Source organism: Gossypium arboreum, chromosome 5 (assembly GCF_025698485.1).
Source record: "Gossypium arboreum isolate Shixiya-1 chromosome 5, ASM2569848v2, whole genome shotgun sequence".
NCBI lineage: Eukaryota > Viridiplantae > Streptophyta > Magnoliopsida > Malvales > Malvaceae > Gossypium > Gossypium arboreum.
Window position 1 is genome coordinate 63,733,902 of NC_069074.1, and position 12,128 is coordinate 63,746,029.

Consider the following 12,128-nt stretch of genomic DNA (forward strand, 5'->3'; position numbering starts at 1 on the left):
AATCTTTTCCTTTGAAAATATAGTATTACTGGCAGTGGTCATAACATATAAAATAGTTTGGCATGTATAGGAAGAATACACATCATAAAACATAATTCATTAAAATTAATAAATCCTTCAAGGGTATCATTCAAATAAAATTATAGTTAAATAAATGTACATTACTAAAAAGATTTGGATTCAAATCAGAGTTACATGCCACCCCCATAGAACATATACATGTTACAAAACAAACACAAGCAAAGCTCACTATAGAGGTCGCTCTTTCTGGTTGAGACTTTTCAAAATTTAACCTTAATAGAGCTGACACTTTTCAAGCAAATACAATCTTTTCTAACACAAATCTTTACATTTCAAACAATCTCATCAGGTTAAATCATACACACCTTTAATATGGCAAATTATATATGCCTAATACCAATACTTAACAAATACACTATGTTTCCAACATGAAAAAATAGGGAAAAAACTTGACCACTATATAATCAATTTTTCCTTTCTATCAGCAATTATACATAACATTTAACACATATAGAGTCATATTAATTTATTCTTTTCAATACATAACATATATCACATACAGATTTACATTAACTTACTCTTTTCAATACATATCGTATATCTCATACAGAGTCATATTAACTTACTCTTTTCAAATCTTTCCTTGCGTTAAAACTCGGATCCCCCAATCACATATTAGAATAAATATCACATTTCTTATCATTAGGACGTGCGTGTTCCCGTGAGTTCAGGGCTCTTTGCGATGCTTGACAACTAAGATTTCCTATCGTAGGGAGCACCCATATTGCTAGGCTAGTTAGCAACTAACATGCCCTACCAATCGTAACACTCATGCCAACTGGTTAGTAACTAATGTACCTTACCAGTGGCTGCCAATATGGTTAACAACTAACATGTCCTACCAATGGCCCAACATACGCACCAACCTGGTTAGCAACTAACATTCCCTATCAGTGGCCCATCGTATTCTCCCATCTGGTTAGCAACCAGCTTGCCCTACTAGTGGTCTAAGACATCTACCATTCTAGTTTGCAACTAACATGCCTTACCAGTGGCTCTTCATATACAGATATTGAGTTTATACCCCAAGGAAGTTGTATCCACTTCACGCCACAAACATGCACACATAAAATATTACATGCAATGAATTCAAAAAGTTCCATGTCAATAGGTCACTTGAACTCTAAGCTATGACAACCACAATTAGTGACATACACAAGATAGAAGAAAACTCAAAGAACAGAAACAAAATGGATACTCACTGATAATCCCTACAAGGTTTGTTATACTATCTCTATTATTATGGACACAACCTATTCTTACTAATCTTAATCACTTGTTGATTCATCTCCAATGAAGAACTATTTCTGAAGCAGGACACCAGTGTATAATAGAAAAAAGAAGAGGGAAGAACCCCCACTACAAAAGTTTCACTGATACATATAACTTACACAACTCTCGTACAACTTACACGTGGCTAACATGCAAAGCTAACTCATACTCTAATGTGGTCAACATAATAGTTCTTAGCATCTCATACAATAAAATAGTCATAAATTTTAGTTAACTTCTAATTGGGTCCTAATAAGAACTTAGCTAAACTGAACATTAAACACACATTTTCAAAGAGAAAGCAATTGGATCCACAATACCACAATCCACTACTGGCGTCTACTAACAAAAGGATCTAACATATATCTTACCAAGAGAAGACACTGATGGGTGGGTTCCACCCAACAACCACACCAAAACACAAACCAGAAACCTTACATGTCACCAAAAGGCTGACCCTTCATCCAAAATCATAATAGACCTATAGGATTATTCTAACAGTCCGCCACTCGTGGCGTATCAAACAATAAAAAATACAAAACTATCATATAAAACACAACTCAACCTTTCTTTAGTTTAATTTTAATCAACTATCTGCTTAAAAAAATTACCAATCCAGGACTTCGTAGGGCGAGGTATTATAGGTTTGCCTAAATTGGGGTTTCACACAACCTAAGGTTGCATATCATGGGTGTTTACCTAGTATGAGGGTTTATTTACAAAAGAGGGGTTCACATATTTATTCTTTACGCATTTAACTCTAACTCTTAATTATTCAACATAATTAATCATACATAATGATTTTAAATTAGATTCCACACCTGATTTGAAAAAGCACAAAAACCTTAATTTTAGAGAGGAGGTTGAAGATCCACTTGAGGGAGAAAGATTATTTTGAAACTTTAACTCATTTTACTTTGAAAATTATTTTGGAAAGAAAAGAGCTTCATGATGTTTTCCTTGAAATAAATTGGGTAAAAATTCCAGGGTTTTCTTAAAATTGGCTATTTATAACACTTGTTTTCCTTAATTGTAATATGTTTTAAAACTTCATGTAGAAATTAAAATATTATAATTGAATGTACACAAGGTGTTTCGAACTTGGGACCTAAGGATAAGTTGAGGTCTTACCACTTAACTAGGAGGCTCATTCTTGCTAATTCTTAAAAAATATTATTTTTAAGGCACATTTATTACCCTTTGTTTTAAAAGAATAAAATCTATTTTTTATCCCTATTTCTTCTAGCCCCACTTTTGGGATGTGACAAATCCCACTCCCCTAAGAAATTTTGTCCTCGAACTTTAACTTACCTTATTCAGGTCAACCTGATTGGAGCTCGATCTTCTTTACTGAGAACAATATGGGAAGGATTAGAACGATAACGTCATAACATGGATGAATGAAACACATTGTGGATTTGATCTAACTTAGGAGGTAGTTCAAGTTTGTAAGGTTACTGGGCGATTCACTTCTGCTACGCCACTTTGATTTTTTTATTTATATATATTTCTAATGCAGGACTTTTAAGAAGAGCGTGTGATGGAATCAGAGAAATTCATATCCTCCTGTCCTCTTGCCACATAAACTAAGGTTGTTTGCCTCGCTTCTACACGGTTCTCACCTTGTGTTGGTGCTCTTTGGCCTCGATTTCTATCATTTTTGTTAGGACCACATTTTCCTTGTGTTTCAGTCTAATTTTACGTTTGAGTGGGTTTATTCCAAATAGGACAATCTTTTATTTGATGTTCCTTTGATCTGCACTTAAAAAAAGAACCAATCTTTTCCCAACATTCACCATTGTGGTGTTTCTCACAATGTTGACATTTTGCAAGTAATTCCAAGTTAGTCTTTCTGTGATTGCCCCCTAACAACTGCTTGCCACCATCTATAGGCTTCGTCTCTTAACAAGGACACAACTCCTTTTAGATTTTTCTCAATAGTGCACTCAAGGCCCTCTAAAATTCTTTTTGTCGTTTCCATCCAATACTCCATTATGGTAAGAGTTATTTTGCTGATAGCTTTGAACAATTCGACCCTATTCAATTTGAATTTTTCTGCGATTGTTTTTCTATTCCCATTTTCATTATTTAATTCGACGCCTCTTTGGACAGCTCTTAGCATAGCTTGAGTTACAGTACCGTCTCCACCAGTTTTACCATTCCCATATCTCCATTCTCATTACTTCTGTGATCATTTGTGGTAGAGTTTTCTACTTATTCTTGGGTTGGGTTTTCTCCTAGAACTGTGTGCGATTCCATGGGTACAGCCCTATGAGATCTACCTTACCACATCTACCTTGAGTGTTCATGATTATCCTTTTACAATTTCAAGTAATTAGTACTTCTAATTCAAGTTTTCAATTTATGCTATGCATTTATCTAAAGTTTTCCTACTAAGAAAGTTTCCTATAGTACTTGGCATTAGACTTCCTTAGATTAGTTTTTTTTTTCAAAAACTTACTTTGTCACAAAAATAGTTTATTCATATTCATGCACACTTCTTCAAAAATTCATAACTATATTTAGAAAACCTAGGCTTTGATACCACTTATGTAACACCCTCAACCTGTCCTAGAAGTTTCGACTAAGACGAATGCGTTACATTGATCACTCAAGTGATCATGTAAATCCATTCTTTTGCTTGAGTTGATTTATATGAACATCACTCTTTTGTTTTTAGAAAAAAGAATTCATTAATTAAACCAACTTTAACTATTAATTCAATTACAAAATTATAAGTGTGAAGATTTGAAAAATGATTTAAGATTTTTAAGAAAAGACTTATCAAAACTTTAAGTATTTCGTGAGCAACGGAAAACATTATTAAGAAAACAGTTTTCTAAACTGAATGACATGCAAATATCAAAGTAATAATTAAATTTAATACTTAAAAGAAATAAGCTAAACAATCCCAAAAATAAAACAATAAAGGAAAACTTCAATGATGTTTTTAAATAAAATAAAACAAGCTACTAATATGGGGTTCCTCCGATGCCATTCCGAGTCCTAGCTTTCTGTACTACTTGAGAGGTAAGGATAAAAGGGGGAATGAGCTTATAATTGCTCAACATGAGACTAATCTTGAAACTAATATTTATAATCATTCAAACATTAAAATATTCAATTCATAACATAATAGCATATTAACCATAATGTAAGGAACATATAGTAAATCAATGAATATACAAAATATATTTATGATGCAATGCAAATGCAAAGTTTCCCACTCGGCCATCCTAACCACCCTCGAGCATCGCTTGAAACACCAAAAACACATATAAAAAATTGACCATTCCAGATTTGTTTTTTCAATGATGATGGTTGTTCACTTGTCATCTGTAAACTACAATAATTTACCCTCCCAATTGCCTAACTTTGATGGCATTTTACTACAATAAACTATCATCCCAATCTACCTAGTTTTGATGGCATTTTAAACTACCATCCAAGCTTATCCAGTTTTGATGACATTGTTTCCTACTTCGTCCAATACTAACTTTTGGTGTAGACTTCAACTTCTACTGTCTCCTATAGAACTCTTCTATTTTGCATACACAATTTCATGTAATTATGCACATATACTTAGCAAATCATGGTATTTATCAATCAATAATCAAATACTATTCTTATTAAGCATATTTAATATCTCATACTAACATTTAATGGCATGTATTCATGCATTCATATCAATTTCACATATATAATTAGTTTAAGTAATCTGAACACAATTTCACATCGTCTTCATGTGATTTAACATACTTCCTTTGGCTAATACATACGTAAATTGGGTTTGTACTTACAGGGGTCATACATATAGGGTCACATACCTAAGGGTTCGTACATGTGGGTTCACGTCCCTAGGGGTTTACACAGACGAGTTCGCATATACAAGGCTCAATCACAGAGGCTTGTACATAGGGTTCGCACATTAGGTTTCACACACCTAGGGTTTGCTCTTCTAAGTTTTCACACGAGGGTTCGAATAAGGTGTTCACGCTTTAGGTTCACTCACTTAGGGTTCACACATCTAGGGTTCAGACAAGGGTTCGCACAAGGGTTTACATACCTATGGTTTACTCATCTGGGTTTGCACATTGGTTCTCATGTAATAACTTTCCAGAAGGTTTGCACAAATGTTAAGCTCTCATATATAATAACATATAATGGGTTCGCATGGTATAACATATAAGCTCACATGTTATACAAAGTTTGCATATTTCCTAGGGTTTGCATGCAATATACTAAGGGGTTGCATAATGATTCCTATAACGTTTGGCATATGGTTTCATGATAGGGGTTCACATACTATCTAGAGGTTTACATACTATGCGGTGTTTGCATAAACAAGGGGTTCGCACTACCTAGGGTCGCATATCATGGGTGTTCGCCTACCATGGGTGTTTATTTACAAAAGAGGGGTTCACATGTTTATTCTTTACACATTTAACCCTAATCTCTTAATGATTATGTAACAACCAGTTTTTAGTGAAACCGAAACAGTGGTTTCGAGACCACAAATTCGAGTCGAAGAGAAAATTTATTTTAAAATTATTGCATGGTTTGCATCATGATAAAAAAGATGTATCAAAATTTCAATAAGAAAATTTTACCAATTTTGTGTTTAATTATAGAAAGGACCAAATTGCATGAAATGTAAAAGTTGAATTCTAATAGCTGGAAGAATCAAATAGCTATGGAATTCAAAATTTGAGATCCTTATATGGAAATTAGGCCATTAAATGGAGTTAGTAGATATTTATTTTGAATCATCCATGGAAAATTAGAAAAAAGAAAAGGACTAAATTAGAAAAAGAAAAAAATAAAAGATGATATCTTAATTAAATAGAAAATATCATAATTTTATATCAACTTCTTCCCCAAATTCTATGGAAACCCAAAGAAAGATAAAGAAAATCAACCAAGCATTTTTAGTAATTTTCATATTTACGATATCGTAATAACTTAATCTATCTATTTTGGGGATCAATTTGTAAAGATATTAAAGTATTGAATTTTTTCATTGATGAATATACTGAAATTTTGAAATTTGTGGTAGAAAATGAAAGGTTGTTGATAGATAAACAACTTTTATAAAGAAAATTTTGATGAAATTGTGATTTAGGGACTAAATTGTAAAGATGTAAAATTCATGGAAAATTTCTAATTTTTGTGAAATACATGAGTTATAAACGTTATATGAAAAAATTTTCTATGCTTGGAATAAGGATTAAATTGCACGAATTTCATCTTCCGAGCCTAGGGACAAAATCGTCATTTATGTATAGTATAAGGGCAAAATGATAATTTTGCCTAGGATGTGAATTGAATTAAATTGAGTATGAAATGGATTAAATTGACGTTAAATTCATTTATATAGATCTGGAAAGACCTAATACTGAGTTGGATCGAGGAAAACAAAAAGTGTTAGATTCTTGAAACAAACAAGTATCGAGCTAAGTTCGTATAACTAAATTGAGAATTTATATGTTTTAATTGAATTGTATGTATGTGATTGTATAATTGTCATGCATAATAAATTTATCAAATATCCGACAATGATCATCATGTATTAAATCTCGTTTGAATACATGAAATTCGATTGGATTTTGGGCCCCTGTATTGGTTGTGGTTTAGCATAGGTTGCAAACCCACCATAGCTCGAAAGAGCATCCCAATATTAGCTCTCATGAGCTTCTTGTTTAATGGTTCTTGTGAGCTTCTCGTTAATAGCTCTTCAGAGCATTCTGATAAGTTGTGATTCCTACATGTGTTGTAGACACACTTTAGCTCTTAAAAGCATCCTGATTACGGCTCGTCGTGAGCTTCTCGTTAATTGGCTCGCTTGAACTTCCTGATATTTGGCTATCTGGAGCTCCCTAATTAATGGCTCTTCGAAGCTACCTGTTATAGGCTCACACGAGCTTTCTGAATATTACTTTTATGAGTTTCATGTTTTAGCCCGGACATGCTTCGCATTTATGTGCTTTATAGCACCCCTGCTTATGAGTTGACAAATTTATCGTATCGTACACCTTGAGTGTAATACCCATGTATCCATTGAGTTTTGAAATGATTCAATGGGTAACGGTTCAGAAAAGGGATAATATGAATTTAAAGTGGATTACAATGAGATTTCTTGACGTGTAAAAATATGATATGTATATGTTCCCTGGAAACTTGAAATGACAAATACATGTATATGGAAATGGGACATTGATGGGCTCATCCATATTTCTTGGTACTTATATGAACTACTTAACTAACATTCTTGATGAGGATTTATTCGTGACTAGGCTATTGATTTCATTGATTTGGATGTATTATGAATACTTGTTTAAAATAAAAACAATTAGTAAGTTAATTTCCTGTTCTACGAACTTACTAAGCATTTGAAATGCTTACTCAATTTTTTCCCCTGTTTTATAGTGGTCAGAAGCTCGTAAAGGCCGAAATTGACCGGAGCACCATCACATTATCCTTCAGCTCGTTTTGGTATAAATAGTAAACTTATTTTGGTATAATGGAATGTATAGGCTAACTTGGACAATGTGGGCATACAAATAGTTGTTTGTAATATAGCTATTGGAATGGCTAATGATGGTAAGTTTAATGAATATATATATGGTTAATATATGTGTGCTTGATATGGTTAGATTGAATTATGGTAAACATATATGTCTTACAAAAGGTAAGTTTGAATACATGTGATGATATTGATAAACCATAATTTATACATATTTTTATCCCATGCTTAGCACAATTTTGGATGAATTATCCTTAGAATTGGCGAATACGATGCTCCTAATCCTTTAATTTCATGTTTTATACTTAGGAGAGCATAGGAGAGTAAAAAGAGCGAGAAACGGGCCAAAAACAGATAAAATGGGTCAACATGGGAAATCAACATGGCCTGAACTTCTTCACATCGATAGTTCAGACGCCCGCGTCCATTCAATAGACTCGAACACAGTTTGAAGCAATCGAACACGGGCGTGTCACACGGGCGTGTCCCTGTCGAACCCAAATCTAGTCCTATTCGGAAAAGGGCACTCTTGAGGGTTTTGAAGCATTCAAAAGCCTATATAAACACCTCAGGAGGTACCTGAAAGACACATGGAGTAGAAGGCAAGGAATTACTCGAAGAAAGCTAATTGATCCATCTCAGAAGCCGGATTCACCTTCAAGACTGAAGATCTCCCTTCAATTCCCTTCAAGAGTTCTTGGGCTTTCTTTATGTTTTGTTCTCTTTATTCTTTTGAGATGTTTCCTTTCATAAATATGAACTAAACCCCCTAAATACCTAAGGGGAATAAAACCTAAAACGGATCTTGTTATTATTTTCTGAGTTGTATGATAAATATTTGACTTGTTCTTAATTATGTGTTCTTAATTCTTGCTTTAATATTCCAGGATATTGATTCAAGAATTGTTGTACTTATTCAGAGGAGCAAAAGTCCCTGTCTAAGAGTAGATCTAGAATAATTGAGTGGAGTTGATTGCACGCCTAGAGATAGGGTGACAAGATTTTGCCCGATTAGGGTGAAACCTAATAAGGGAATCCATAGATCGAGTTAATGCAACACTAAGGAGTTAATTAGAAAAAGATTTCAATTAGTCAACCTAAGGTTAGAAATTGTTAGTCTCGAGAGAGATAATAATATAAATTAGGGATTTCTACGAATCAAGTCAAATGAATAAATCGTCTGATTCAAAGTCAAATAACAAGTGAAGTCTAGATGGATTTTTCCCTTAAGTATTGTCCAAATCATTCAGTTTTCCCAAAAGTTATTTCCCCAATTTACTTTCTGTGCATTCTTAGTTTAGTAATTAGTTTAGATAAAACAAACCCCTTTATTTTTAGGCAAGATAATAAAAAGAAAGTTAATACTAGTACTTTTAGTTCCTTTGGGTTTGACATCCCGGTCTTGCCATAAGCTATACTACTATTTTATAAAGTGCTCTTTCCTTTGTCGTGATAATAGTTAGTTTTTATGAACGGTCAATTATAAATTTTTTTAAAACTTATCACACTTCAAATCATCACGATCAAGTTTTTGGCATTGTTGCTGGAGAACTAAGATATTAGGAACACTCGATTTTTATTACTTTAGCCATTTACTTTTATTACAATTTAAATTTTATTTTGATTTTTGTTACTAAATTTTCTTTTCTTCTGGCAGGTTTTCATAGTTTATGACTAGAAGAAACCCGTCAGGATCATTACTGTTTGATAGTGAGATCGATCGCACAGCTCGCAGAAACCGAAGAGAAATAAGGCGAAGCCTAAGATACACAGAGGAAGAGCAAGTGGACGATATTCACACCACAACCAAGGAGATGGCTGAAAATCGGGATAATTCGATACCTCCTGCGATTGCTACTGATCCAGTAAATCAGAATCCTGCTCCATGCACTATGTATGATTATGCTAAACCTTCTTTAACAGGAACTGAATCAAGCACAGTTAGGCCTGCTGTTGCTGTAAATAATTTTGAACTGAAACCTAACACAATTCAAATGATACAGCAATTTGTTCAGTTTAATGGTTTCCAAGACGAGGATCCCAACGCTCATTCAGCAAATTTCCTGGAACTCTGCGACACATTTAAAATCAATGGTGTTTCTGATGATGCCATTCGTCTTCGGTTATTTCCCTTTTCATTGAAGAACAAAGCTAAATAGTGGTTGAACTCATTACCACGAGGGTTAATCACTACTTGGGAACAAATGACCGAAAAGTTTTTACTTAAATATTTTCTGCCAGCTAAAAAGGCTAAGTTAAGGAATGACATCTTTTATTTTGTGCAAATGGATCTAGAAACACTCTACGATGCATGGGAGAGATATAAGGATCTGTTGAGAAGGTGCCCTCACCATGGGTTACCACTCTGGCTGCAGGTTCAAACTTTTAACAATGGCCTGAATCCTTTGACTATACAGATGGTTGACGCAGCCGCTGGTGGAACTATCAATAATAAGACACCTGAGGATGCTTATGAATTTATAGAAGAGATGTCACTGAATAATTATCAGTGGCAAGTCATGAGGACAAAGCCAAAGAAAGCAGCTGGCATTTTTAACGTCGATTCGGTCACCATGCTCTCTAATCAGGTAGGACTTTTGAATAGAAAAATTGACGGTTTTCTTGGTTCTTCACAGATTCACTCAGTAATACAACGCAATGCAAGTGGAGGAAGAATGAGCAATTCAGAATACCCACATTATGGTCACAACATGGAAAACAAGCAATTAAATTATATGGGTAATAATCCTTGACATCAAAATAATCCCTATAGTAACACTTACAATGCAGGATGGAGGAACCACCCAAATTTCTCATGGGGAGGCCAAGGGAATCAGAGACCACCACCACCTCCAGGCTTCTAACAACCACCTTACCAACAAGAGAAAAAGCCAAACCTTGAGGAGATGCTAACAAAGTTTATCTCGGTGTCAAAAACTCATTTTTAGAATACTGAAACAACACTTAAGAATCAACAGTAATTGATCCAAGGGCTCGAAACTCAGATAGGATAGCTCGCCAAATTGATTTCTGAACGACCACAAGGTAGCTTGCCGAGTAACACTGAATCTAACCTAAGGGAACAGCTCAATGCAGTTACCATTCAAGATGAGGAAGGATTAGTTCAACCTGAACTAGAACCGAGGTAAAGAATTATGGTAAGTAAGAGCAAAGGTGAGGTAGACCACAGTGAACAAACACCAGTAAGTAAAGAGTACAAAGCTCGTGTGCCATACTCCAATGCGACAAGGAAAGACCGCACAGATGAACAATTCGGTAAATTCCTTAAATTATTAAAAAAATTACATATTAACTTATCGTTTATTGAAGCTCTTTCGCAGATGCCAAACGCAGTCAAATTCTTAAAGGAGCTTTTAACAAATAAACAAAAGTTGGATGAGGCATCGCATGTAGAGTTAAATGTAGTTTGCTCAGCCATACTACAAAATAAGCTGGCCAACAAATTAAAGATCCAGGGAGTTTTATGATTCCTTGTTTAATTGGTAGCTTAGATGTTAATAATGCTTTGGCTGATTTAGGGGCTAGTATCAATGTCATGCCTTATAAAATGTTTAAACAACTAGGTCTTGGGAAACCCAAACAAACCAAGATGAGTATTCAGTTAGCAGACAAAACAATCAGATTCTTAGGGGTATTATTGAAGATGTACTCTTTAAAATTGACAAATTCATATTCCCAGTTGATTTTGTTGTTCTAGACATAGAAAAGGATAGTAACGTGCCTTTAATTTTAGGAAGGCCCTTTTTAGCAACTGCTAGAACTATAATTGATATTGGTACAGGTGAACTCACACTTCGTGTAGGGAAGGAAACAATCACTCTTCAAGCTCGTAATTCAAGTAACACATCAAATATCGAGGGTGATTGTATAAATCGTACTACTAATACTGATCATGTGGTGAAACCTTCGTTGCAAGAAACACGTTCAAAGAACACACCTAAGCCATGTTCGAGTAACGACAAAGGACCCATCTGTGAAGAACGAAGGCTATAGGTCGAGGAACTAGATGAATGGTGGACATAGAAACCGAGATCACACTATAAAATAAAACCATGCCATGACGAGTTCAATATTTCACCAAATCAGCTTAAGGTTGGAGACAAAGTACTATTAGATGCAGCAGACCATCGGATTGCCACCTCTGAACCTAATGGAGAAATCCCTCTTAAGGTACTTAGCATTTTCCCATACGGCACAGTCGAGGTAATTCATCCCTAATTCAGTACGTCCA

General features: G+C 34.4%; 1 non-coding gene across 1 annotated transcript; it reads right to left on the minus strand.

Annotated features, from left to right (window-relative positions):
- Window positions 1–10,128: 10,128 nt before the first annotated feature.
- LOC128293447 (small nucleolar RNA R71) lies at window positions 10,129–10,235 on the minus strand. The gene has a single exon (XR_008283630.1). It is a non-coding gene; the product is annotated as a small nucleolar RNA R71 (small nucleolar RNA).
- Between the last annotated feature and the right edge of the window lie 1,893 nt (window positions 10,236–12,128).